Below are 26,181 nucleotides of genomic sequence, written 5' to 3'. Positions count from 1 at the left end.
TCGTCGGCCCAAATGTGCTCGTTATGATGGTTTGTTATTCCATTTCTACTGAAGGTAGCCTCGTCGGTAAACAAAATATTTTTAATAAAATTAACATTTCGAGTGTTTTCCATTAATAACTAATCGTAAAATCCAATCCTTTTAGGATTGACCAATCTTCAACCAATAACTCTTGAACCGTTGTTAAGTGATAACCGGGTTTAAGCAGCTGATCCTTCAAACGCCTCCAAACCTTACGTGATGAACATTTAGTTGAGCAGCTATTACCCTTGTACTTGTTCCAGGGACTTCTTCAATGATTTCTAAAATGTCTTCATCAGTTGCATCCATTATTCGACGACCACTATTGCCAACAACTTGCGGTTGGAATGTACCCATTTCCCGTAAACGGCGATCAATGGTCAGAAATAATCGTCTATCGGGTGTATTTCGATTGGGGTATTTTATTGCATAACGCCTTGCACCATTTCCTTGACATTCACCTACGATATTCCCGATAGTTTATTGAAATCATAATTTAATCTGATCCAACTTACCCAAATTCAAATGCATATCTGCCATTTCCTGAAATGTATAGGCCATTGTGATATCAAAATTTTTAATATTGATCTTATTCATACAATGATAGCTTCAAATTATTGACTATTATTGATGAAACTGTTTGTAATTATTGTATTTGTAGAAAATAATTGTAATTTTACGGCCAACTAGGAAAAAAATAGTTTTTCGAAAAAGTGATGAGGCAAAAAAGTTTTAAAAATAATGTGTTGAACTAATAATGTCACCAAATTCATTTGAACGTACTCCAAAGTTTGGGGGGATTTAGGGATGAACAACCCCCTTAAAATTTTTCTGTGCGCTTAGATTATGTTGTTTCTTTTGTATGAAAAATGCTTTCAGAACAAGAAAGTAACGTGTCTATTTTAATTACAAAATGTCAAGTAGTTTAGGAGATAATGCCAAAAAACAATCTTTATTTTGTAACTTCAAAGGGCTGTAACTTTTTTTGTGTACACTTTTGTACTAAGGTAAGTTGGATTCAATCAATTTATTTTTGTCCCCGGAATGCGTGATTTAATTTATGACAAACCTATTTAAAAAACCCTGTATATTTTGTATATTTATTTATATACATACATCCCGCTATCATTCTGAACCCTTTTCACGTCGCAGTAATTTGGAATTTCCAAGAAATGCTATCATTTTTTATTTATAAGTCGTATGTGGTCGTTAAGTGTATCATTTTAGGCTTGGCATCGTTGTCGGTTTTTCAAAATTTATTTTATTTTTATTTTTCATTTAAAATAAAATCTCCGGAATTAGGTTTTTACAGAAAAATTACTATAGACGTGCTTTCTAAGATATTTAACAAATCTATCTAAAAGAAATCGCCTGAAACCGGAATGAATTAACCGAGGATTAACGAGGATAATAAGTCGGACCTTCCGTCTTTTGAGATAGTCGGTACATTCCAATAAAATTTTCTAATAGTCAACACGACCAACCGCGTATATATTATTTGCAAATACGACCATCGGCGTATCAGTAACGGGGGTAAAAGAAATAAAAATTATTTAATATTTTAATTATTATAAAAAAAATTGTTACAACATCAAACTGACATTTTAACCTCAGAAGATAAAACCGTTGTATTTTGTATCATTATGCTATCAATAGATGTTGCCGAGGTAAACATTTTTATTGAAAACAGTAGGTAGGTAAATCTATATGCATCGATTTGAGTTCAAGGAACGACATTAAAACTACATGCTGGTTAGCTGGATTTTAGGATATAACAGGGTTACCATCGTTTTGCTGTATATTATATTTAGCAAATATTTTTTGAAGAGAATTGTGTAGGAGAATAATTAGTGAACGATTTAAACGGATTTTAAGTTGATTGCTATTGTTCGGCAACCTTTTCTAAAGTTTTTTTTTTATTGCATATTTTAATTTACAATCTATTTTATCGAAGCTATAAGTAAATAGTTTGAGTGTTAAATATATGAGGAAAATTTTTTAAAGGTTGTAAATGTTATATGAGGTGTAGCTGATGAAAAATCCGTGAAGATGTACAGCTGATTTTACAATGACAATGACAGCTGACGTACAATATGTCACATTCTACACGTTGTCTTGTTCAGTTTTTCGATGGCATCTCGAAAATTCCAGACTTCTTTATTACTTCTTCTTTTTCATCAAGGAACTTTTTCTATCTGAAATAAATCTCACAGAAATGTCGAACAGTCCGTCCCAAACCTTTCTTTCAGTGCGTCATAGATGATCGAATTCTCTCTAACGCATTAAGCTAGAAGTGACAGAAAAAAAACGTGAGTCTGTGATTATTATACATAGAACTTGGAAAATTATGTATCGTTCACGGCTATTTGCATATTAAAGCGAACTCTACTTACGGATGTATAAGTGGTTGGGGTTTAGAATACGCTAAATAGATATCAAATCAATGATGCGCATAAATATAATTTGACAAAATGGTCTCGATCGTGACAGTACCTACTTTCACAATGTCAACTGATAAAATGATAATTGTCATTCCAGGTTAGTATTTTCAGACATTTTATAGTAAAAATTTAATTTTGTTTTTATTGTCATAAAAATATTTTAAATATGCCGAGATATACCAAGAAAGAACAAAGACTAATATTAAAATTACTAAATTATTTTCAATTAGAAAAAGAGGCTGGGACAACTTTATTACCAGTTTCTGCCGTTCGTAACGTAAGTTTTAACTTATTCTAAAAAATATTAATAGTATGTTAAATACTATACATTTAAGCGTGTTGCCGAGGCGTTAGGAGTTTCGTTACCAACAGTAAGACGATTGGCAAATGAAGGCATTCAAGCATATGGTAGCTATTCTGTAGCAATAAGTACTTCAGTATATGTGATAATCTAGGACCTTCATTCTGGGATCATATCTGGTCTCTTAATATGAACTACCTTGAGTTTACTTCTGGAGGAAAACTGGATGCAATGAGATTAGATAGTTTGTTTTCTGCAGGACGGTGTACGGGTCTTCGCAGTTGCGTTAAAGTTTCAGACAAAGTTTTGGGACTTTCTTAGGTATGAGATTATAAAACCATACTGGGTTAATTATTTTGAAAGTTGTACCAGTTTCCTTCATATCGAACGTGGTCTTGGCAAAATTATTTTGAAGCTTTAAAATTTTTAGGCTGTGCTACGTCCCCTACTCTGTTTAAAATATTCTTGGAAAAGACACTCAAACCATGGAGGAGAAAGTGCGAAGGAATGGGCATACCAGTAAGAGACGAATACCTATACACCTTAAGTTTTGCCGACGATCAAGTAGTCATCGCACAAGATGAAGAAGATCTCAGCTTTATGCTCAGAAAACTGGAAGAAGAATATGAAAACAACGGAATGGAAATAAACTTAGAGAAAACCGAATAACTAACAACAGAAAACAAGGATATGAGAAACCTAGAGATAGACGAGGGAAGACAAATAAATGGAACAGATAAATTCAAGTATTTAGGAACCATAATATCGAACCAGGGAACAACAGAAGAAGATATAAACAACAGACTGAGATAAACAAGAAACTGTATAAGACAACTAAACTCAGTGTTGAGGGATAAGAACATTACGATAAAGACAAAAAAGAGAATATATAACACCCTGACAAGAAGTATCCTGACATATGGGTCCGAAAACTGGACAATAAACAAGAGAAATAGAGGTAGAATAAGAGCAGTAGAAATGGAGTTCCTGAGGAGAAGCTGTAGACTTACAAAAAGAGACAGAATTGAAAACGCAGAGATTAAGCGGAGAATGGGAGTGCAATCAGACATAATCGACTATATAGAGGAGAAGAGACTATCCTGGTACGGCCACGTCAGAAGAGCGGACAGAGGACGCTGGATAAACAAAATCACAGAATGGAGCCCGATTGGAAGAAGAAAGAGAGGAAGACCCCGAAGGTCATTCAGAGATGAAATCGACGAGGCTATGGAGAAAAGAACCCTGCGAGATGGAGACTGGAATGACAGGGAAAATTGGAGAAAACGGTTGAGTGAAGGAAGGCAGTGAAAACTGTGGAAATCCTTAGTAGTAGTAGTAAAATTTTTTGAGCAAATTCTTAGACTTTTACATTTTTTCTTTAAATTTTCAAAGTAGGTACGTCAGGAATGAACATTTTTCTTCGCAGAGAGGCAATCTTTCGAAAATAAGATCTTAAAGAAGCTTCATTTCTCTTTCGATGATCATCATCGATGGATAATAACCTGTTGCTTTATCTTCGGAACTTCTATAGGCTAATAGGAATGGAGGAATTAAAGTATCCTAATATTTTGTTTATTAGCGACAAACATTAAAATGTATTGAGGATATCTTGGACGATTCTGATTAAGAATAGAGGGGCGTGGTTCAAATTTTTCCTCATACTTAACATTTTTATTAATTGTTGCCATAATTCTGATTCAAAATTTCGTCCTTGATCAGAAGCTTACTATAAAGGAACTCCAGGTCTCAATACGACGTGTGTTATAAATGCTTCTGCTGCTGTAGTCACTTCTTGATTAGGAAGGGGTTCAATTTCAGGCCATTTTGAAAAATAATACATTGTGACCATTAAGTACTTGGTTGCTCTCTTAGTCATCGGAAGTGAACCAAAAATATCTACTGTAAGTCGTTCAAAAGGCTCTCCAGAAAAAAAATGTACCATTTTACCACCATTTTTTGTTCCAGGGTCCTTTATGCCAGTATATAAATCTTCTACATCTCGGCGGCAATTAATCCAGTAAAATCTGTCTCGAGCTCTGGCAAGTGTTCATTTAACTAAGAAATGTCCTCCCGAAAAGATGCTATAAAGATCTTGTAACACATTTTATTGTATGATTCTGGCAGTACCACTTGTTAAACTGTACGTACTCTAGGCCTCTTTTATTTCCGATATAATAGACAGATATAATAGATACAGAGATTCCCATTGAGCCTAGAAATCCTTTAAAATTCCAGTGTATTTGGTTATTTTCTTTTCTTAAGCCATTCTATGAGCTTAAAGTCATTATCTTTCTTTTGATATTTTTTAAGGGTTTTCAGGGAAGTCTGATTATTATCTTCCTATATAACTTTAGTTACCAGGAGACTTACTTCTTCTGTTACATTTTCTTTTACTTCAAGCTGACACGGACTTGAACCTGTAATTCATTCAAAGCATTTTGGAATTTTTCTATTCATTAAATTTTTTATTCATAAATTTGACACCGATTCTCTTAACTTTTTTATTTTATTTTTAATCGCTAGTTGCTCCTTCAAATGTACAACTTTAGATTCTATATTTTTTACTTCTGTGGTCACTTGTGGGAAATCGATTTTTCGGAGACATATATCTACTAGTGTTTCTAGTAAGACTATGTGACGGGTTTGTAAATATCGATCTGAGCGACCTTCTGACCTTATTCGGTTCTTCTGTCCTTGCCTAGGACAGATATCTGCAATTATTTTACAAATTGACTATTCTTTCGCAATTAAAACATCTTCTATTTTCAGTTGGAGAATTTTGTTGAAGATATTGCAGTGCAATATACGTCTGGGTAAAATAAGTTGTTGATTATCTACGGCAGTGACTACCTTATTTTCTCGAAATCTTATTTCTTTTAATTTTGGACGAGATCTGTGAATACTTCTCGCCGCTTCATATTCCTGGGCTGACATTAGTGCTCCATTTAGCATTTGGTGATACTGTAATCGATACTGTAAACTTGTTACATTTCAATATCCTGTAGGCTTTCAGCTGACTTTGAAAAACCTGCTTTAGATGATGCTGGCCATAGCTTGAACGGGAGAGGTATAACTGGGTTCATCCTGGGGAAGAAAGTGCAAGACGGTTACTGCTTGTCCTCGAAGCGACACTACCAAAAAATCTGCCATTTCTTTCTCAGTCTAGCCATTTTCTCTAGCTGTAGCTTCAAATTGAGAACAATAAAATTTCCATGCTGTTTGATCATCAAATGTGGGTGGTTTTAAAATGTTGCTAGTTCCAATTACTGTGCTTGGTTCAACTATGGGAGACGACGACGCTGTTTGTTCTGATTCGACATTAGTTACTGAAACAATATTAGATAAAGAAACTTGGGTATTAATTTTTCTTTCTATCTTAACTATTTGTCATTCTTAATTAAATCTAAAATCGATTTGATGTTATATTCTATTTTCTAATTCGTTTTGTTGTTTTACTATTTTATCTTCTAAATCGTTTTGTTGCTCTATTATTTTATTTTCTAAATCGTTTTGTTGTTCTTTGTCTGTTCTACACGTAATTTGACTTACCTCTAACTGAAAATTTTCGTGAATTTGAGATAAACCATTCATGAGTTCTACCTCTACTCTTCTACGCGTCTCTTCCACTTCTTTACTATTCTTGTCGTTCACCTCTCTACGCTTCTCCCTTACCTTTTTCTCTTCTTGCCCACGGTTCTAATTTTTAGCTTTTATTTCTTGCCTATGTTTTCCTTATCTTCTTCCATTTTTAAAAACCATAAGAGGTCCGGACGTATCGATTCCTTTATTAAGTTGCGAAGATCTTGTATTAAAAATTAACAGTTACTTAATATGTATTATATTTCACCACTGTTACCAATATTACACCGCTTAAAAAAATATTCAATTTTATTTAACAGCAACTTCAAAATAAATTACCTAAACTTCAAAACTCAAAACACTACCAATTTTCGATGACATCTAGAAAATTCTAGACTTCTTCTTTTTCGTCAAGGGACTTATACTTCTGAAGTTATACTTCTACGGGATTGAATCGGTGAAATCATTACATATGTAAGATATTGAGTAAGAGAGAGACAGAAGATATATTTTCTCTCCCTCTCTCGAGAATAAAAATGTTCCTTTTGTATACATATTTAATATTATATTATATTATATATACATATATAATATAATATAATATTTATTAATATTATTATTTATGTGATATGTTTTGTATTATATATTAAATGTTCATAATTATTTTAGTCTTTTGTATTTCAAAATCATAATCTTAATAAATCACTGTATGACCGAGAACTGTCAATTTTGACATACGTTTGTGTCATGTCTAATTGTCAAATATTTTACGTGTTTGGTTCATACGCTGGTGTATGTGAGTTCGAATCCCATAAAATAATTTGAGTTGTTGGTTTTTGAAGTTATACTTCTATACGCGCGTTCGACTTTGGAAATTTGCACGGGGAGTGAATCGGAAATTTGCACGGGAGTAACAAGCCTCGTTAGTCATGTTAAATTATAAATTAAAACTTATAAATATCTCAAGAAAGTTCAAATGTGTACGTATATACACAACAAACAACAATTAAATTGTATTTGTATTTGTCAATATTAGATAAATTGACAGTTGTATCACCAAACAATATTTTGTTTATTAATATTGTTATCATGGTAAATTAAACATATGCGTAAGTAAGTTACGTATATTGTCATTTTTAAATACTTATGAATATTTCATTTTAATTTGTATTAATAGTATTATCATGGTAAATTAAACATATGGGTAAGTAAGTTATGTATACGTATTGTCATTTTTAAATATTGATGAATATTATTTATTTAATATCTTAGCATTTTTAGAATCGGAAACATTTATTTCTTATTATTTCCACTGATTGATTACTTTATTTTTAATTATTAGCGTACTTATTTATATAAAATGGTATATTAATTAAATTAATATTAAGTACATTGTTTCTTTTGTAAACAACTGACCTAAATTTGTTTTAATGGAATCTTAGGTTAGAGTTTTAAAATATTCGAACTAGAATCGTAATACACATCGCCTAATTAGCCGTGATCGTCTAGTGGACTAGTTGTTCGGAACTCACTGGCCGTGGTAACCCAGGTTCGAATTCTAGTCACGGCAATGTGCTAACCTGTCACGGTGAGGCAACTTATTTTTTTTTGTTAAAAAATATTAAAAAATATTAATTACTGTGTTTAAAACAATAAAATGTATTTTGAAAATTTTACAAACAGGTGTATACAAAAATACTCTAACCCGCTCCAAAAAAAAAAATTGTTTTGAAAAAATTATTATTGGAAAGAAAAGTTCAATAATAGGGTAGGATTAAAAATGATACTTTTGTTTATCTATATAAAAATAACGATTTTTACTGGAGTTTGGAATAAAAATTTTAAAACAGCGATTCATTGCTCAATTTTTGAAGTTATATGCGTATATTAAACATATGCGTAAGTAAGTTATGTATATTGTCATTTTTAAATACTTATGAATATTGCATTTTAATTTGTATTGTATTATTATATTGAATTATGCTGCAGTGTATTGTATTGTATTTTTATATTAATAACAAAATAAATAATGAATTTTACTGCAGAGTATGTGTAAAAATTTTTTTTTGCATTCAACTCCTTTCATACATATATGAAAATAAAAATATACATTTTCATCAAAATATTATTATATTTTGATGAAATCCTTCTATTACAAGTCAAATGTTGTTTATATACAGCAAACGATGCACCATATACCTATATATCTAATTCTGTTTCTCTTTCTGCTCTCCCTTACCTATAGCATTACATATGTAATGATTGTGCAGATTGACTCCCATAAAAAATTGTAACGGCGAACGCGTGTATAGAAGTATAACTTCTACCGGCAGTCCCACTGGACGGCCACACCCGTTTTATTTATTTCCAAATAAAATAAATCTCACGGAACTGTCCTAATAATAGTTTTACACCTAATGAACAAGAGGACAGAAATACCAAAAACATTAAAAATCTGAAAATTACAATATTTTGTCCATGTAATGAGAAATTTAGAGTGGTATAACCTTCTATACCTCTTAATAGAGGGCAAGATCGCCGAAAGAAATTGCCCAGGACAAAGAAGAACATCCTGGCTCTGAAATCTCCGGGAGTGGTATCAGAAACATCCGCTAGTCTGTTTCGAGCTGTCTTTAACAAAGTTATTATTGCCAATATAATCACCAAAGTTTGAAAATCCGGTTGGGTACGGAAAGAAGAAGACATAACCACAAAGGTTATTTAGAAAAAATGTAAGCAATGGTATTCTCGAGTCTTGGAAAATATGTCGAATTCTACAGCGTGATTACAAACCATGTGGTAAAGCAAATATACAACTTTTTAAATTAAAAACTGTGCATATTTTCTCATAAATCACTAAATTGGGAAACGAAGGGACTATCGATAAACGGAAAGTATTTAAACCATCTAAGATATGCAGATGACGTAGTACTAATAGCCGACAGCTAGAAAGAACTGAAGACGATGATCGATGAGCTTCATACGGAATCCATAAAAAAAGGACTGAAAATGAATCTGAGTAAAACTAAGCTAATGTCGAATAAAGATGATCAACCGACGATAACCATCCAAGGAACAAAAGTGGAACATGTATAAGAATAGATATATCTGGGTCAGAATATCAAGGTAAACAAAGAAAACCAAACTACCGAAATAAGCAGACGAGTAAGAATGGGATGGGCCGCATTTGGAAAACTCGCATACATACTGAAAGACAAAAAGATACCCCAAAACCTTCGAACCAAAGTGTTCGATTCTTGTATCCTTCCCGTTCTCACTTACGGAGCTCAAACCTGGACATTCACAAAAAAGAACATGGACAAGATTCGAAAAACTCAGCGAGCCATGGAACGACAGATGCTTGGTATCTCACTAATAGATCGGCAAACGAACGAAGCAATCCGGAACAAAACAAAAATAAAGAACGCCGCGAAACAAGCAGCTAAATTAAAATGGAAATGGGCTGGACACAACGAACGTCTCGAAGATGGTAGATGGAACAAAGAAGTCGGAAACTGGCGACCGTACGATGCGAAGAGACCAAGAGGAAGACCTCAAATGCGCTGAAGCGACGATATCAAAAGAGTCGCAGGACCAATGTAGAAACGCCTAGCACACAACAGGGATGAATGGCGAGAAATGGGAGAGGCCTTTATTCGACAATTCGGATAGAAAAAGGGATATAAAAATATTTTCTCATATTTAGATTCTTCTTATTCTTATAACTGTTCTTATAATATGAAGTTGCATACGAGTTATGACCATTTTCATTTCGTATAAAAAGAAGAAATAGATAAATAATTATTAATTTTTCATAATTAGGTAGCAAATGTTCTAGTTTTCAAACTAAGTTCATTGAAGAATATTCGTGTACACGGTGAAATACCAAAATAGTACGATTTTTCAATATTTCTTAAATATAACACTCTACCTATTATGTTTTTAAATTTTTCATAAATGATACTTTTATTTTTATAAAGTATTTGTTATACTTAAACTCATTATTTTCCGAGATATATTTTTAATTTTCTTTAAATTTTAAGAATACCTTCAATTTTTGTAAGTAGAAATAACTTATCTTGTGTAATAATATTACAAAATTATTTTTATCCAATAAATATATATTGTATATATCCATATACAAAATGTAATGTTTTTGGATTGAAGGTCTTTGTCAAATAAAAGAGAATGAAGAAGTAAGGAAGCTAAAAAGGAAGTACTATAGGAGAGTATTTAAGTTATTAATGTCCACACACTGAAATCGGTTGCTACTAACAGAATAGAACGTATTGTATACAAGCAGTCAAACAGGACTTTTTGCCACTTTGTTAATGATATATGGGAATAGTAGTTAATTATAGGTACAGATACCAGATCCTAAAATTGCGAGATATGTATTTTGTAGTCATCATCATCATCATTTAATCTTCGCTTATCCACTGCTGGATATAGATCTCCCTCATAATTTTCCATCTATTTCGATCTTGTGCCTCTTGCATCCAATTCCTATGACAACGTTTTAGATCGTCAGTCCAACGTATTGGTGGACGACCTCTGCTTCGGTAGGCATCATCTCTTGGTCTCCATTCCAGTATCCGTTTTGTCCATATCTGTCATATTCGAGCCACGTGACCTGCCCAGTTCCATTTCAGTGTTGCTACTCTCTCTACTGCATCAGCCACTCCTGTTCTTTTTCGTAGCTGGCGATTTGGGATCTTGTCTCGTAGTGAAACGTCCAACATAGCACGCTCCATCGCCCTTTGACACACACGGATCTTTTGAACTGTTCTCTTTGTCATGGTCAACGTTTCGGCACCGTAAGTTAACACTGGCAAAACACACTGATTAAACGTTTTTCTTTTAAGGCATATTGGAATATCAGACGATTTGAAAATATGGTTCAGCTTGCCGAAGGCTGCCCAAGTCAGTCTTATACGACGGAGAAGCTCAACGGTTTGGTTACCTTTTTCTGTGCGAATCTCATGACCTAGGTATTTATAGGCCATTACCTGGTCTATGGATCTTGTTCCTACGCATATATCTTCGCTGACTATAAGATTTGTCATCATCTGGGTTTTAGATATATTTATTTTCAATCCCCCTTCTAGGGAGGAAAGGTAGAGCTGATTTAAAAGTTCTTTGGCCTCATCCATCCTATCAGCTATTAGTACAATATCATCTGCAAACCTTAGATGGCTTAGCTTTTCTCCGTTTATGTTTATGCCCTTGTCGGTCAGTTTTGCCTTTTTACATATATATTCCAAAAGCGTAGTGAACAGTTTCGGCGATATGGTGTCCCCCTGGCGTACTCCACGTTGTATCGGAAATTTCTGGGTTTGACGATCACCCACTCTAACACTGGGTGTTGCGTTTTAGTATATGTGTTTAATTATATTTATATACCGATAGTCAATTGGGCATTCTGTCAAGGCTTTCAACATTTTTTGTTGATTTACGGTGTCGAATGCCTTTTTATAATCTACAAATATTAAAGCTAGTGGTTTATTATATTCAGTGCATTTTTCTATAAGATTTTTTATTACCAGTAGGTGATCGTTTGTTCCATAGTCTTTTCTAAAACCCTCCTGTTCTATGGGCTGATAAAATTCCAATTTATTTTCTAGTCGTTTCGTAATTATTTTTGTAAATAGTTTATAAATATGTGAAAATAGACTTATGGGCATGTAATTCATGAGGTCGGTAGCATCCCCTTTTTTATGAAGTATGATAATTTCTGCGTTATACCACTGGGTTGGTGTTATTGCTTCCTGCAAACATCTAGTGAATAGTTTGGCAAGGACCTGCCATAATCTTTTTCCAGGCACTTTCAAGGCATCTGCCACTATTTCATCGCCTCCGGGGGACTTATTGTTTTTCATTTCTTGCACTGACCTTCGAACTTCATTGGGTGTTACGTCCGGTAAAATTTCAGATCCCTGATTGATTATCTTTGGTAATGATCCACTCCGGTTACATTGCTGTTCTTTATATAGTTGTGTATTTTGTAGTACCTACTTACCTGTAAATGCAGGAGATTACAGCCAAAATGTCTTTCATCCAAAGCACATACATTCTTAGTAGGGTTTTTTGCAAGTAGAAGTGAAAAAACGTAAAACGGTGAAGAGGAAAATAACACATCAGTAATAAGAGAAACATAATTTATTGATACCTAAAAAGTTTCTTACAGACTAGAACATCTCATAAAGTGTAAAGCTTGTTCTGGAAGTTTAGCACCTCTTGGTAAATTACACTTTTTGGCAATATCTTCAGCGCTCGCTTGATTAATTGAAAAGAACTTCGCAATTTTCTCCGCCACCAACTGCCCTTCTGAATTTAATATACCGTTGTTTATGAACAAACACACAAGAAAATCATAGTCATTAGCTTGAATTTTTTCATACACATAATTTTCTGGGGAGAACTTGGAGATTGGTTCAGCTGGGTCACGTTTGCAATTACTCACTAGTTTTACGTCCCATTGCAGATCTTTTTGGTTATTTCCCAGGTCGACCTAAAAACAAAAAATAAACAAAATAACAAACTGTGATGCCAAAATGAAGATTTTATTGCAAAATTTTTAAAAATTAACATTGTATACTTTTTCTGTTTTCCTTATTAAAGTAACAATAAAAACGTGATTCGTAATATTTTGCATTACCATCTCTATTTTGAATTACACTCTCTATTCGACTTAAAATTTAATCGATTAAATTCTGGATGTTGTCTTGAGGAAAATCTTCTCATTCTTCCATGAGCTCCAATCCAAACTGCTCATGATTTATTGGAGCAGGTATTCTGTTTCTTACTCTTCGTATGAGTTAGTCCCAAACCTGATCAATCGGATTCGAAGCTGGGCTTTGAGACATTCAATTCATTTTTGGCATACTGAAGGTTTCCAGGTATTGTTACCATCCTGGCTACGTGTGGCAGCACGTTGTCTCGCGTGAAAATAAAGTTTTCGCCGGCAAACCGAGCAAAAGGCATTGCATGCTCGTCTAGAATTTCGGTAATGTACCGGTGAGCATTCAACCCTTCTTAATTAATAAACTGGAGATCAATACGCCCTTCACGGATTAATGCTCGTGGTCTCTTGTAAACTCAAATGGGCGTTGTCGATGTGCTGCTGTTAACAAAGGTACTGTTGCTGGACAGCGAGCCCTTAGATCAAATTCCCTTAACCTTTTCTCACTGTAGCAGTGCTTAATGTACACCTGTAAGGATTTTGAAAACGGTTTTGGATTTTTCTAGTCGTAAAGAACCGATTTTGTAAAGAAGTGCGTTGTAAAGAACGGTCATCTCTGGCCGTCGTGATTCTTCTCGCGGCTGATTCTGGCCGTCGTTCGTGATATTCAGTCTCTACGAATCATTGGTATGTTTTTTGGACCATACAACGACTGACTTCAAGCTGTCTGGCCACTTTTCTTTGACTCATTCCATTATCAATCAAAGTAACAATTTCAACAGATCTAGCAAATCTTTCAGCCATAGTTTTAAATTTAACAATTGCACAAGATCACTCTTTGAACAACTGTACACTAATAAAAGATTTTTAAAAAACAGAACAGCCATATTTAAAGAAAAACAACGTACAAACAACACGTGCATTCTCAGAAGTTCTAAAACTGATATCAATTTTGCGAACTTGTAACCGTTAGTTGACCTATCGGCAACCAGTGGCGATGCCTATATATATATATGCCTATATATACGTGGCGATGTATATATATATGTATATATATATATATATATATATATATATATATATATATATATATATATATATATATATATATGTGTATAAAATATGTATATTTAAACAGAAACATCGCACAATGTTACGTAAAAAACGAAGAAATTATTGCTAGATCTAGGTTTTTAGTTTTACTATTTGTTATTTCCTTATAAATCATTCCACATCATCCAATTTTGACGTGTTCGCACAGCGTTGAAATGTGATTAGTTTAACGGGGAATGTAGAGAATCATAAAAAAATTGAGAAGTAGTATTCTTTAAAATAGAAACAGAAATAGAAAAAATAGAATGAAATTACGGAAAAAACAATTTGTTTATAGTTTGTTTGTGATGAATTAATAGTTATTTAACCAACAAGTGTATTAATAAGGGCGATTAACAATTGAGATATTTTAAGTTAATGTTCGAGATTGTTAATCGCCATTTTAATTCACGAGTTCGTTACAAAACTTTTCCGTCGACCGTACTTTTCAGAAATAAAGATATCTTAGTTTAAATATTTATTTACTTAACGATAAACAACAATTTTTTTAGCTATCATTGACTTTATTCAAAGTTTCCCTAGTGGTAGTTTTATTATAGTAAACAATAATTTCGAAATGGTGCAATTACTGAAATTAAAGAAAGATATCGATAAATGATTATCTGCTGTATAGCATTTTAACAAATTTATATTTAAGTCTTCTTGGACCTCTATAAATTCTGTGATAGAAGAAGTTAAATTCTGGTGGAGTTAAATTAAACTCTTCGTCAATATCCGTCCTTTAATTTTTCGAATACACAGAATTTTAAACAATAAAGTAAATAATGACATACAATGACAGATAGTACTAACAGCGGCTACTTCATTTTAAATTAATTTTTTAGTGGGAATATAAATAGGTATATGTTTGGTTGCCTACACCACAGGTCACTGTCAATCACAGAGCGTTTAATAAATTTATGCAAGCAATGTATGTTGTGTTGCCTATAATAAAATCGTTCATTAATAGAAAATCATTCATTAATAGGGGTCATTAATCAATGATTTTGAGGGTGTTAAAATTGATCATAAATGGGCGGTCGACGGAAATAAATATTTATTTCAAAACTGACCCTGTACTTATTATTATTTTCCCGAGATAGCCCAGATTAAAAAAATCATCAAAATTGACCTAGTACTTTCGGAGATAATGTAAACTTTTCAGACGAATTTACTTTAAAAATCCGATTTCACTTTTAAAAGCGATGAGTTAATTGTCCCCACAACTTTTGATGTTTGGAGTTATTTAAAACTCCCACTTTTCAAATGGTAACTTATCCTAATAAAATAAACTATTTTCAATTTTTAAAATAGTCATTCTCAAGTAAGAATTAAATGTTATATTTGAACAGTTTCATTTCTTATTATTATTAATAAATAAACAAATGGTGAATTTTTGAAAAAAAAATGCTATATCGGTTAAAAATGGTCCTAGAACAACTTGGTTTTTTGGAACAACTCGCAAAGTTGTTAACGAAAAACTTTATAAACAAATTAGGTCATTATTTAAACTTAACTTTAGGAAGTTATAATTTTGAAAATGGTATTTGAACTAACATAATTAAAAATATAGATAAAAACGAACAAAATGAGATTTTTTAAAGTGTTCCAAGGTAACGGAAACAACCACGTTCTTCATTATAAAAAAAAACAACTTCCTTATAAACAATTGGAATATCTTTTAAATAAATAAATATTTTTCAACAAAAACTTATGTGTTTCTTAAGGGTGTTAAACGACATTTTTATGAAACTTGTTTTTTTTATTTATTTACGCCTTTTTCTATGTTTACTGCTCCTACAAGTTTTTGCAGTTTTTCGTAATTGGCTAAATAAATTATTAACCAAATTTAATTTAGAAGGTCTCAGATAAATTATTTTTTTTATAATCTGTCAAACAAACAAAAGTGAAAACTTACTTTTTTCTTAAACTAGTTAAGAAAATAGTATTAAAAAAAGTGATTTTCGTTTATTTTTAGTATAAAATCAATGTTTAAACAATGATGCCGTTATTTTAAAGTGATACTTAGGACCATATTTTTCATATTTTCATACCAAAACTTCAATTTTTGTAAGGATTCGGTCTAAAACGAATTACTTTACATTTTCTTTTTTGTTTATTGGACTAATATTATTTATTTGTGTTCTACACTCAAAAGCTACAAAAATTCTAACACATATTGGTACATTTTTATTTAAATTTACAAAATATACTTTATGAAATATAAAAGTAAATGTGTTATAATAAAATTCAAAACTTACGGATATAAAATCATTATCTTCCAGTCCTTGTACGGACAAAAGAAAGACACAAAGATAAAATACTTGTTTAAACGGCATCGTAGTATCCGAATGTTGAATAACTGATAAATCTCTTCATCCAGTATATAAACAAACATTATAAACCTGTTCTGATAAAACAAATGATGTGGCAGCATAGGCGTAGCCACAGCGGGTGCCGCGGAACCCACACTAAATTTCGAGTGGCACACAAATGAGGATAGTTTTTTTTATGATCACGCAATGATTTCATATAAAAGCAAAAGTAACTACTTTGAATACAGAAGTATGAGAGATGTAGTACAGTATTTTATAAAGGTTATGAACGAATTGAACTAGGATTTCTAAAAGATGAAAAAACCAAATATTTGTTGGTTGCTAAAAACCCTCAAAATGTTCACAGAGAATCCAGGAACAGAGAATCCAAATAAACAACTATAAAGGAGAGAAGGGGATTTTACAAGGCGTTCCCGAATATGGTGCGTTTCTTTAAGGTGTGGATATAATACACAATTTGGAACAAAAAAGTCCTCTAACACTTTTTTATTATTAAAAAAGTGAGACTAGAGAAAAAAAAACACTTAAAAAAAATTATATTGTTTTTCATATACGTAAATCAGCTTAAAAATCATCCTTTAATCTTTTTCTGGGACGACCTACTGATCTTCTACCGTCTGGTCTCTCAAAAAACACTGTCTTTAGCACTCTGTCTTCGTCTAATTTTACCACATGACCCGCCCTTCCTGACGATGTTTTCAGTACCATAGACAGTCACCAATTCAGCATTGCGGCGCCTTTTCCACTATCCTGTCATCCTGTCAATTCATCCCTTTGGTGTCCAAATAACATTCTAAGAACCGTCCTTTCAAATACCAGCAGCTTATTTATTTCCCACTGATGCAGAGTTTATGTTTCACTTTCATATCCTTGCTGAGATCTCTTTTTTTATGTGGTTTTTATCTGTAATTACTGATTACCGTCCCCAGATATTTAAACACTTTTGCTACTTCAAAGTAGCACTACATATATATATATATATATATATATATATATATATATATATATATATATATATATATATATATATATATATATATATATATATATATATATATATATAACGGGGTTATATGTTTCTCCAGTATATTATTTTAAATATTAAAAATAAAAAATTAACCTGTTTTGACAAACCAAATGATGTAAAAGTTAAAGTCAATTTAAAACTAATTAAATCGTTTAAAAATTATTTTATAAATTACAAAATAATAACATTATAATGAAAATGAAATATCACGGTTATTAATATTAAAAAGATAGTTAAAGAAATGACAGATTTTCATTGTTTGTAAATGAGTATTTAACAATGGCATTTCTTTTATCTCTCAGTTTTTGACTTCTACTGACTCAGCTGACATGCATAGTATATATCAAAGATAGAAAAATGTAAATAAGCTGTAAAATTTTACAACTATCGATTGATTCTTTATTTTGTTAATATGTCCTTTCTGAAAACAATAAATATTTTTCTTTTATAAAAAAGACAGTTAACATTTGATTTCACATATATTGCTTCTACAATTTGCTTATACATATTTCGTCCTTTTTCCGATTTATTAGAGCGCCTCAGTAGGAAGCCTTAAACGTGAAATCAAATATTTTCCGTTAAAGGAAGTAATAATTAAATAACTCCCTAAAGACGCATACATCTAAAAGTAAAGCAAAAAATACAAATCGGATGATTGCTACTACTTGTATATATATATCGGTTTCAAAACGTCTTGCGTCGTTGTCCGATGCCTAATTTCCACGAATTTCTATCATTCCATTGTTCTTCGGTCAAGTCTCGGGAGCTCATTGCCTTTGTTATTCCCTCCTTCCATGTTCTTTTTGGTCTTCCTCGTTTCTTACGATTTGGTGGTATCCATTTCATGGCGATTTTTGGTAGTCTTGTTTCTGGCATTCTTTGAACATGGCCATACCATATAAGTTGTTTCCTTTCTATGTCTGTTGCCAGTGATCCATCTACCCCCATCCGATTTCTTATTTCATCGTTTCTAATTCTGTCTGCTCTAGAAATTCGAAGTGATCGTCTAAATGCATCCATTTCTGTTTCTTCGAGTTTTCTTTTATTGCTTTCTGTTAGTCTCCATGTCTCTGTACCATAGGTTAAGCTGGTTTTTATGAGAGATTTTGCTACTACTTGTTCAAAACCAAAATTCAGATTGTCAATTAAATATGTGCTTTCTACGATTTTCAAAGCAAGCAGACGATAAATAAAGGCACATGGTGAATCTAAAATTGCATCCACGTCATATCGATCCATCTAAGTAGGAACCTGTTATGAACTGGCTTCTAATACTTAAAATACGAGTTAATTATTGATATAGAAAGAACAGTTAAGATTTGGTTTCACGTATAGTGCTTCTACAATTCGCTTATATTATACTGATGCGCTCTGATGATTCGTAAAAAGAACGAAATACTTATAAAGCGAATTTTAGAGGCACAATACGTGAAATTAACTTCTAACTATATTTTCTGTATCATTATTATGACGTGGAATGCAATTTTAGATAGCCATGTGGCTTTATTCGCCATCTGTTTGCTTTGAAAATAGTAGAAAGAACCTGAATTTTGGTTAACAACAAATAGTAGAAATTTTAGAATTTTGACTTTTTGATTTACTTACTCACTTACTTAGTCCGAAGCCTTTCCACCGTTAGGTGTAAGGCTGGTAAAGTTAAGTTTTGCACTGTTGTCTCCATGCTTTCCGGTTATGTGTTAGATTTCGTGCACTTTCCCATGTCAATCCTTTGTTCTCAACTTTATTTCTGATTTCGTCTACCCACCTAACTCTTAGTCTTCCTCGTTTGTTTTTCCCTTGCACTCTCGTATCAAACACTCGTTTTGTTAATATTTCATTCGACATTCTACACAGCTTGCCCGAACCAGCTTAGTTGCCCCTCTACTATATTTTCGTTTATTGACCTCATTGAACCTATTTCCATAACATTGACTCGAGATTTTTGTCTCCCAGTCAATGTCCATGACTGGCTATTATACATGATTGTAGGTCTAACTACTGATTTAACGACTGCCGTTTTTACCTTCTCCGGTATTTCTTTTTTCCCCAAAAATGTTGTTTTCATAGTGCTAAATAAGCTTCCTGTTTGTCCCATTCTCTTATTTATTTCCATGTCTTGTTTACCGTTTAATTCAATTATTACTCCTTTTAAAATTTTATACTTGTTCTAGTTGTTTTCCGTTTAATTGTATTGCGTGTGTCTTTCTCTTATTTGAAATTATCATTGTTTTTATTTTCTCTGTATTTATTTTCATATTTATGTTTGACAGTTCTTCTTCTAGGATTTCAAGGTTGTTCTGTGGGTCTTCTCTGTTCTGTGTCGTCTGCAAATAGAAGCTCTGATAGTTGAGTCTGTTTCATTTGCCAGTATCCTAATGTTAGTTTTCTCATTCTTCTCTTGGTTTTCTTTATTGCTTCATCCAGTATCACTGAGAACAGCAGTGGGCTCAACACGCATCCCTGTTTGATGCCTTGACTTGTAGTAAATTCTTCGGATTCCTCGTTGTTGGTTCTCACCGTATTTGTATTATTATTGTACATATTCTTCATTACATCAATTGTTATCCTGTCAACTCCTCTTTCCTTTAATGTCCTCCGTACGTCCTTTCTTTGTATTGTTACGATAAATATATACTGGCCTAAATATATGATGACTAATAATATTCTGTTTTGTTGTAGAAATTTGGCGGAGGTTCTAGATTCAAAACTATGGTGAATTCTCCAACTAGATATTTCTCGATTGTTCGATGCAAGACAAAGCGATCTTTCGATGCTGTTCTAGTATATCAGGATTTCGTATATAAATACAACATTTTTATATGGAGGGCCAGTTAATTCTGAACCCGCGCTCGCGAATTTGTAACGTACGGATAATATATAAATTTGTCAGATAAGTTAATATAAATAAAGAAATAAATTAAATCCGTAAGTGTTATAAATATTGAACCTTTTAATAAATCCACAACAAATGGTGTCAGAGTGAGATCGAACATAAATTAGACTTATAATAATAATACAAGTGAATATAAAATAAATTGTGAAAATGGCTACGATTTATGAGCTGACAGTGACTAATTTAAGAAGACATCTTGAAGACAGAGAATTAGCTTCTACCGGAAAAAAGGCTGAGTTAGTCCAACGACTAAAGAACGCTTTGCTAGAAGAAGGACTAGATCCAGAGACTTATATATTTGAAGATGCTGTCATCTCGTCGATTTCGAAATTAGAGAACAAAGTTTCCGGTGATATCGCATCATTAGAGAACAAAGTTTCTGACGATATTTCGAAAGTGTCTTCTGATGTAGCCAAAGTTTCCGGCGACATCGCATCATTGGAGAACAAAGTATCCGGCGACATCGCTTCTTTAGAAAGCAAAGTGTCTAACGAGATTTCTTCTCTGGAAAGCAAAGTTTCTGCTAACATCTCTAAAGTCACTTCTGAAATATCTGCTCTTGACGATAGAGTGTCTTCGCTAAAAAACCAAGTTGCTGCCGATAAGTTGGCCTTCGAAGAAAAGATTAAAGAGATGGAAAGGAAGATGGAAGAAACAGGGACAGCAGAGAGAGGTAACAATCCGATTACAGTGGAGATAAAAGAAGACGAGACGAAATTTAAGTTGGAGACACGGCCGAAATTTGAAGGAAGTGGAGGTTCTATTCATGTTAAAGTCCCAACTTTCGACGGAAAATCATCATGGAACAACTACATGAAACAGTTCGAATCAGCCGCAAGAGCAAATGGATGGTCTGAAAAAGAAAAGGCTGTAAACCTGACTATCGCTCTTCGAGGAGATGCCTTAGATGTGCTTCAGACCATAGCCGTAGAGGAGACCGATGATTTCGAACAACTGAAGAAGAGGTTAAATATGCGATATGGCCACGAACATTTGGAGCATGTATATCAGTCACAGCTTAAAAATCGTAGACAGAAGAAAGATGAGGCTCTTCAAGAATATGAGGTAGATATTGCCAGATTAGTACGATATGCTTATCCAACAGCTCCCGAAGACATGATGGAAAAATTGGCCGTTCAAACGTTTATTGATGGTCTTCGTGATCATGAAATGCAGAGAACACTGCGATTAGCTCGTCACAAGACGCTGGTTGATGTCCTATCCGCCGCCCTCGAATACGAGTCAGCTACGCAGGCCTCTGGCGGGTACAGTAAAGTTAGGACTGTAAAAGAGGAAGGAGATGAAGATAAACTTGACCAGCTCGTTAATATGATGAAAAGCATGACATACAAGAAAACGAAGACCATCAGATGCTGGAATTGTGGCGAAATAGGACACGTACGAAGCTCCTGTAAGCACCCTAGGTACGACGCAAATCAAGAAACTCACCATCAGGAAAACTAGAACGGGTCAGCCTTAGGGGGGCAGCTTCGACCCAGAACGTTTCCAAAGACCCTCTCATACTAATAGCTTCTTTGAAATGTCGTGAAGATAGTGTATATGTAGATGGAGACATAAATGGTAAAAAGCATACGTTGTTGGTGGATACCGGAGCGACCAGAACCATTATACGCCCGACAGTTATAAACAGCCGAAAGAAACTGTTACCAACGAGGTTACGACTTCGGACCGCTACAGGTGAAAATGCCAACATTCATGGAGAAATCCAGGTACAATTGGGAATTGGGGCAGAAAAGTTTGTCCATACTGTTATAGTTGCTGACATCGAAGAGGATGTTATATTAGGAATGGACGTAATGAATATGCATGGATTCCAATTGGATTTTAAGAATAAGGTAATCAAAGTTGGCAACGAGGAGGTATTTCTCCATCCACATAATGACAACACTGTGCAAGCAGCCATTACAGAAGATACAGTCGTGCCTGCGAGAAGCGAAACGATCATAGTAGCGCGACTACAGGGAATTGTAGACGAAGGGAGACCTGTTATGATGGAGCCTTGGAACCACGACGATGAGGTTGGCCGTGGAATCATAATTGGAAAGGAATTGGTGACTTCGGCTAAAGAAATTCCTGTGAGACTTATCAATGTCAACGACTACCCAGTGACCATAAAGAAAGAGACAAAAGTAGGAACTTGTGTACCTGTGACATCCATAATTCGTCAGGCGACAACATCTGATAATTCCAACGACAAATTCGACCAAATGGTTGCAGTTGCAGGACAGTCTCTAAATCAGATGGAGAAAAGGAAATTAAGGGAATTTCTTCGGCAGTATCGTGATATTTTCGTACCGAAAGGAGGAAAGACGGGAAGAACTACCGTTGTTAAGCATAAAATTGATACTGGTAATGCTAAGCCAATTCGTCAAACAGCTCGACGATTACCGCAGGCGAAGAGAGAGGAAGCTGAAACGATTGTTCAGGAAATGAAGAAAGACGGGGTGATAGAACCTTCTACGAGTCCATGGGTCTCTCCGGTGGTCCTGGTTAAGAAGAAAGACGGAACGACGAGGTTCTGTGTGGATTACCGTTTGCTGAACAACGTTACCAAGAAAGATAGTTATCCTCTGCCTCGGATCGATGACACATTGGACACATTGGCTGGAAGTAAATTGTTTTCTACTTTAGATTTGAAGTCTGGATACTGGCAGGTAGAAATGGACCCAGTCGATAAAGAAAAGACAGCCTTCACCACAGGATCTGGATTGTGGCAATTCAACGTTATGCCATTTGGACTTTGTAATGCTCCTGCGACATTTGAGAGGCTTATGGAAAATGTGTTGAGAGGGTTATCTTGGAAAACATGCCTGGTTTATTTAGATGACATAATCGTCTTGGGGGAGACATTCGAAGATCATTTGAGGAATTTAGAAAACGTTTTTAATCGACTTAAAGCTGCCCAATTGATGCTAAACCCCAAGAAGTGCCAGCTATTTCAAGGTAAAGTCAATTATCTGGGTCATATAGTCAGTAAAGAAGGAGTGGCCGTGGATAAGGGAAAAATCGATTCCATTAAGGAATGGCCAAAACCAACTGACAAACATCAAGTGAGAAGTTTTCTTGGACTATGTACTTACTACCGGAGGTTTATTAAGAAGTTTGCAGATATCGCTAAGCCATTAACGCGACTTACAGAGGAAGCAAGAGAATACCGCTGGGATATAGACTGCCAAAATGCCTTTGAAACGTTGAAAAAGCATTTAATAACAGCACCAATTTTGGGGTATCCACTGCCAGAAGGAGAGTTCATCTTAGATACGGATGCAAGTAACGTGGGAGTTGGAGGAGTGCTGTCTCAGATTCAAGGAGGACAGGAACGAGTCCTCGGATATTTTAGTAAAGTCCTTTCAAAACCTGAGCGGAATTATTGCGTCACGAGAAGAGAACTTCTGGCAGTAGTGAAATCAGTAGAGCACTTCTATCAATACCTCTATGGAAGGAAGTTTTTAATCCGAACCGACCATGCCGCCCTTAAGTGGTTGATGCAGTTTAAGAATCCAGAGGGTCAGATAGCCAGGTGGATCGAACGACTCCAAGAATACGATTTTAAGATTGAGCACCGAGCCGGAGTTAGCCACAGAAACGCTGATTCTCTTTCCAGAAGGCCATGCCCAGCAGAGTGTCCTCACTGCAACAAAACGGAATCCAAGGAAGCAGCAGTGCTAAGAACGACGATTGTCAACGACGACTGGACGCCTACTAAGATAAGGGAAGAACAAGAGAGAGATCCAGTTATACAGAAAATCCGAAAATGGAAAGAGGAAAACCGTCGACCACCTTGGCAGGAAATATCAAACCTATGCTCAGTAGTTAAGACGTATTGGGCCCAGTGGGACTCATTTATCATCGAAGATGGCTTGCTTAAACGAGTCCTGGAAAATGATGACGGTTCAGAGAAGAGAAGACAGTTGGTGATCCCAAAGAGCAGAATAGCCGAAGTACTTCGTCAGTTACACGACAGTCCATCGGGAGGGCATTTTGGTGTAAGGAAAACCCTTCAGCGAATTCGGGAACGGTTTTATTGGATGAACAGTTCCGACGACGTAAAAGACTGGTGTAAGAAATGTACTATTTGTGCTACGAGTAACGGGCCTCACCGGAAAAGGAGAGCTCCTATGAGACAATATAATGTTGGAAGCCCGTTTGAAAGAATAGCTTTGGACATTGCAGGGCCATTTCCAGAAAGTGAAAATGGGGGCAAGTACATGTTGGTAGTAATGGATTACTTCACTAAGTGGGTCGAGATTTACGCACTTCCAGACCAGAAGGCCGCCACCGTTGCAGATAAGTTGATCCAAGAATATATCAGCCGATTTGGAGTGCCTTTGGAGATCCATAGTGACCAAGGCAGGAACTTCGAAAGTGATCTATTCCAAGGAATATGTGATAGACTAGGCATGAAGAAAACAAGAACTACCGCGTATCATCCACAATCGGATGGTATGGTAGAACGAATGAATAGGACAGTTGGCAAGTATTTGACAAAGATGGTGTCCGATCATCAGCGAGATTGGGACCAATACCTTCCGTTCTTCACAATGGCCTACAGATCTGCTGTTAACGAATCAACGGGCCAGACACCAGCCAGAGTCCTATTCGGACGCGAAATGCGACTACCTTGTGATCTCGAGTTTGGATGTAAACCTGGAGAAGATGTAGCAGGTGAAGATTATGTGATCGAATTACGAAGAAGAATGGACAATGTACATGAGTTGGTCCGTTCCCGCCTTCAGATCGCTAGCGACAGAATGAAGAAACGGTACGATACACAAGCCGAAAAGGGTTGCTTTAAGAAGAACGACAAAGTATGGCTGTATAATCCCAAGAAGCGAAAAGGTTGTTCTCCCAAATTGCAGCAGTTTTGGGAAGGTCCATACCTCATCATGGAGAAGATCAACGATGTCATCTACCGAATAAGCAAGATTCCGAGGGGAAAGCCGATGATAGTACACCATAACCGGTTGGCATCTTTCGAAGGTGACCACGACGTAGATGAAGAAGTGGAAGTAAACCAAGTCCAAGATGTGTTTAACCTCACGTTTGAGGAATTCATGGGTGCCTATGGAGGTACCGGTAAAGCAAGACATGGTGTTACCACTGAAGAAAAGCAAGATCTACTCGCGCTCCCCGATGACTACTCGCTGGCCCTTACCATCCCGGCCAGTATCAAAGACGCACCAGGGTTGGCATCCGTCTTTCGAAGGAAGTTTGGTCGAGTTGCAGAACTGCAATGCCAGGTGCCAGCTCCCGGTAAAACCTTGAAACTCCAAGATGCATCACGTTACCTTTTCTACCTGGTAACAAAAGACACTGCCCGTGACCAACCTACCTACCGAGATGTATGGGAAGCCTTACTTCAATTGAGAGAGCACGTACTAGAGTCCGACGTGCAAAAGTTAGCCATGCCAAAGTTGGAGTGCCGCCAATTAGATTGGAGGGTTATCCGAAATATGGTGGAGGAGATCTTCAAAGACACCGAAGTCCAGGTGTTAGTCTGTTGCAATCCGCTAAGTACCTTGTGCGGAGAGAAAACCGTCCCTTGTCATTTTTATACAACTGGAAGTTGTAAAAGAGGGTCCCGTTGCCGATACCAGCATACAGTTCCGGTTCCAGTCCCGACAAGGTTCCAGGAGGAACCATCTTTTAAGAGGGGGGCAATGTTACGATAAATATATACTGGCCTAAATATATGATGACTAATAATATTCTGTTTTGTTGTAGAAATTTGGCGGAGGTTCTAGATTCAAAACTATGGTGAATTCTCCAACTAGATATTTCTCGATTG

At 34.9% G+C, this 26,181-nt stretch overlaps 1 long non-coding RNA gene across 1 annotated transcript; it reads right to left on the bottom strand.

Moving 5' to 3' along the window:
• Window positions 1–12,486: 12,486 nt before the first annotated feature.
• Window positions 12,487–16,515, bottom strand: LOC140446765 (uncharacterized). The gene is made up of 2 exons (XR_011951493.1): window positions 16,378–16,515; window positions 12,487–12,853 (listed from the first exon to the last, which is right to left on the bottom strand). It is a non-coding gene; the product is annotated as an uncharacterized lncRNA (long non-coding RNA).
• Window positions 16,516–26,181: the final 9,666 nt, after the last annotated feature.

This window comes from Diabrotica undecimpunctata, chromosome 7 (genome assembly GCF_040954645.1).
Source record: "Diabrotica undecimpunctata isolate CICGRU chromosome 7, icDiaUnde3, whole genome shotgun sequence".
Lineage (NCBI taxonomy): Eukaryota > Metazoa > Arthropoda > Insecta > Coleoptera > Chrysomelidae > Diabrotica > Diabrotica undecimpunctata.
The sequence above is the reverse complement of the archived record's forward strand: the minus strand, read 5'-3'. Positions and strand labels throughout refer to the sequence as shown.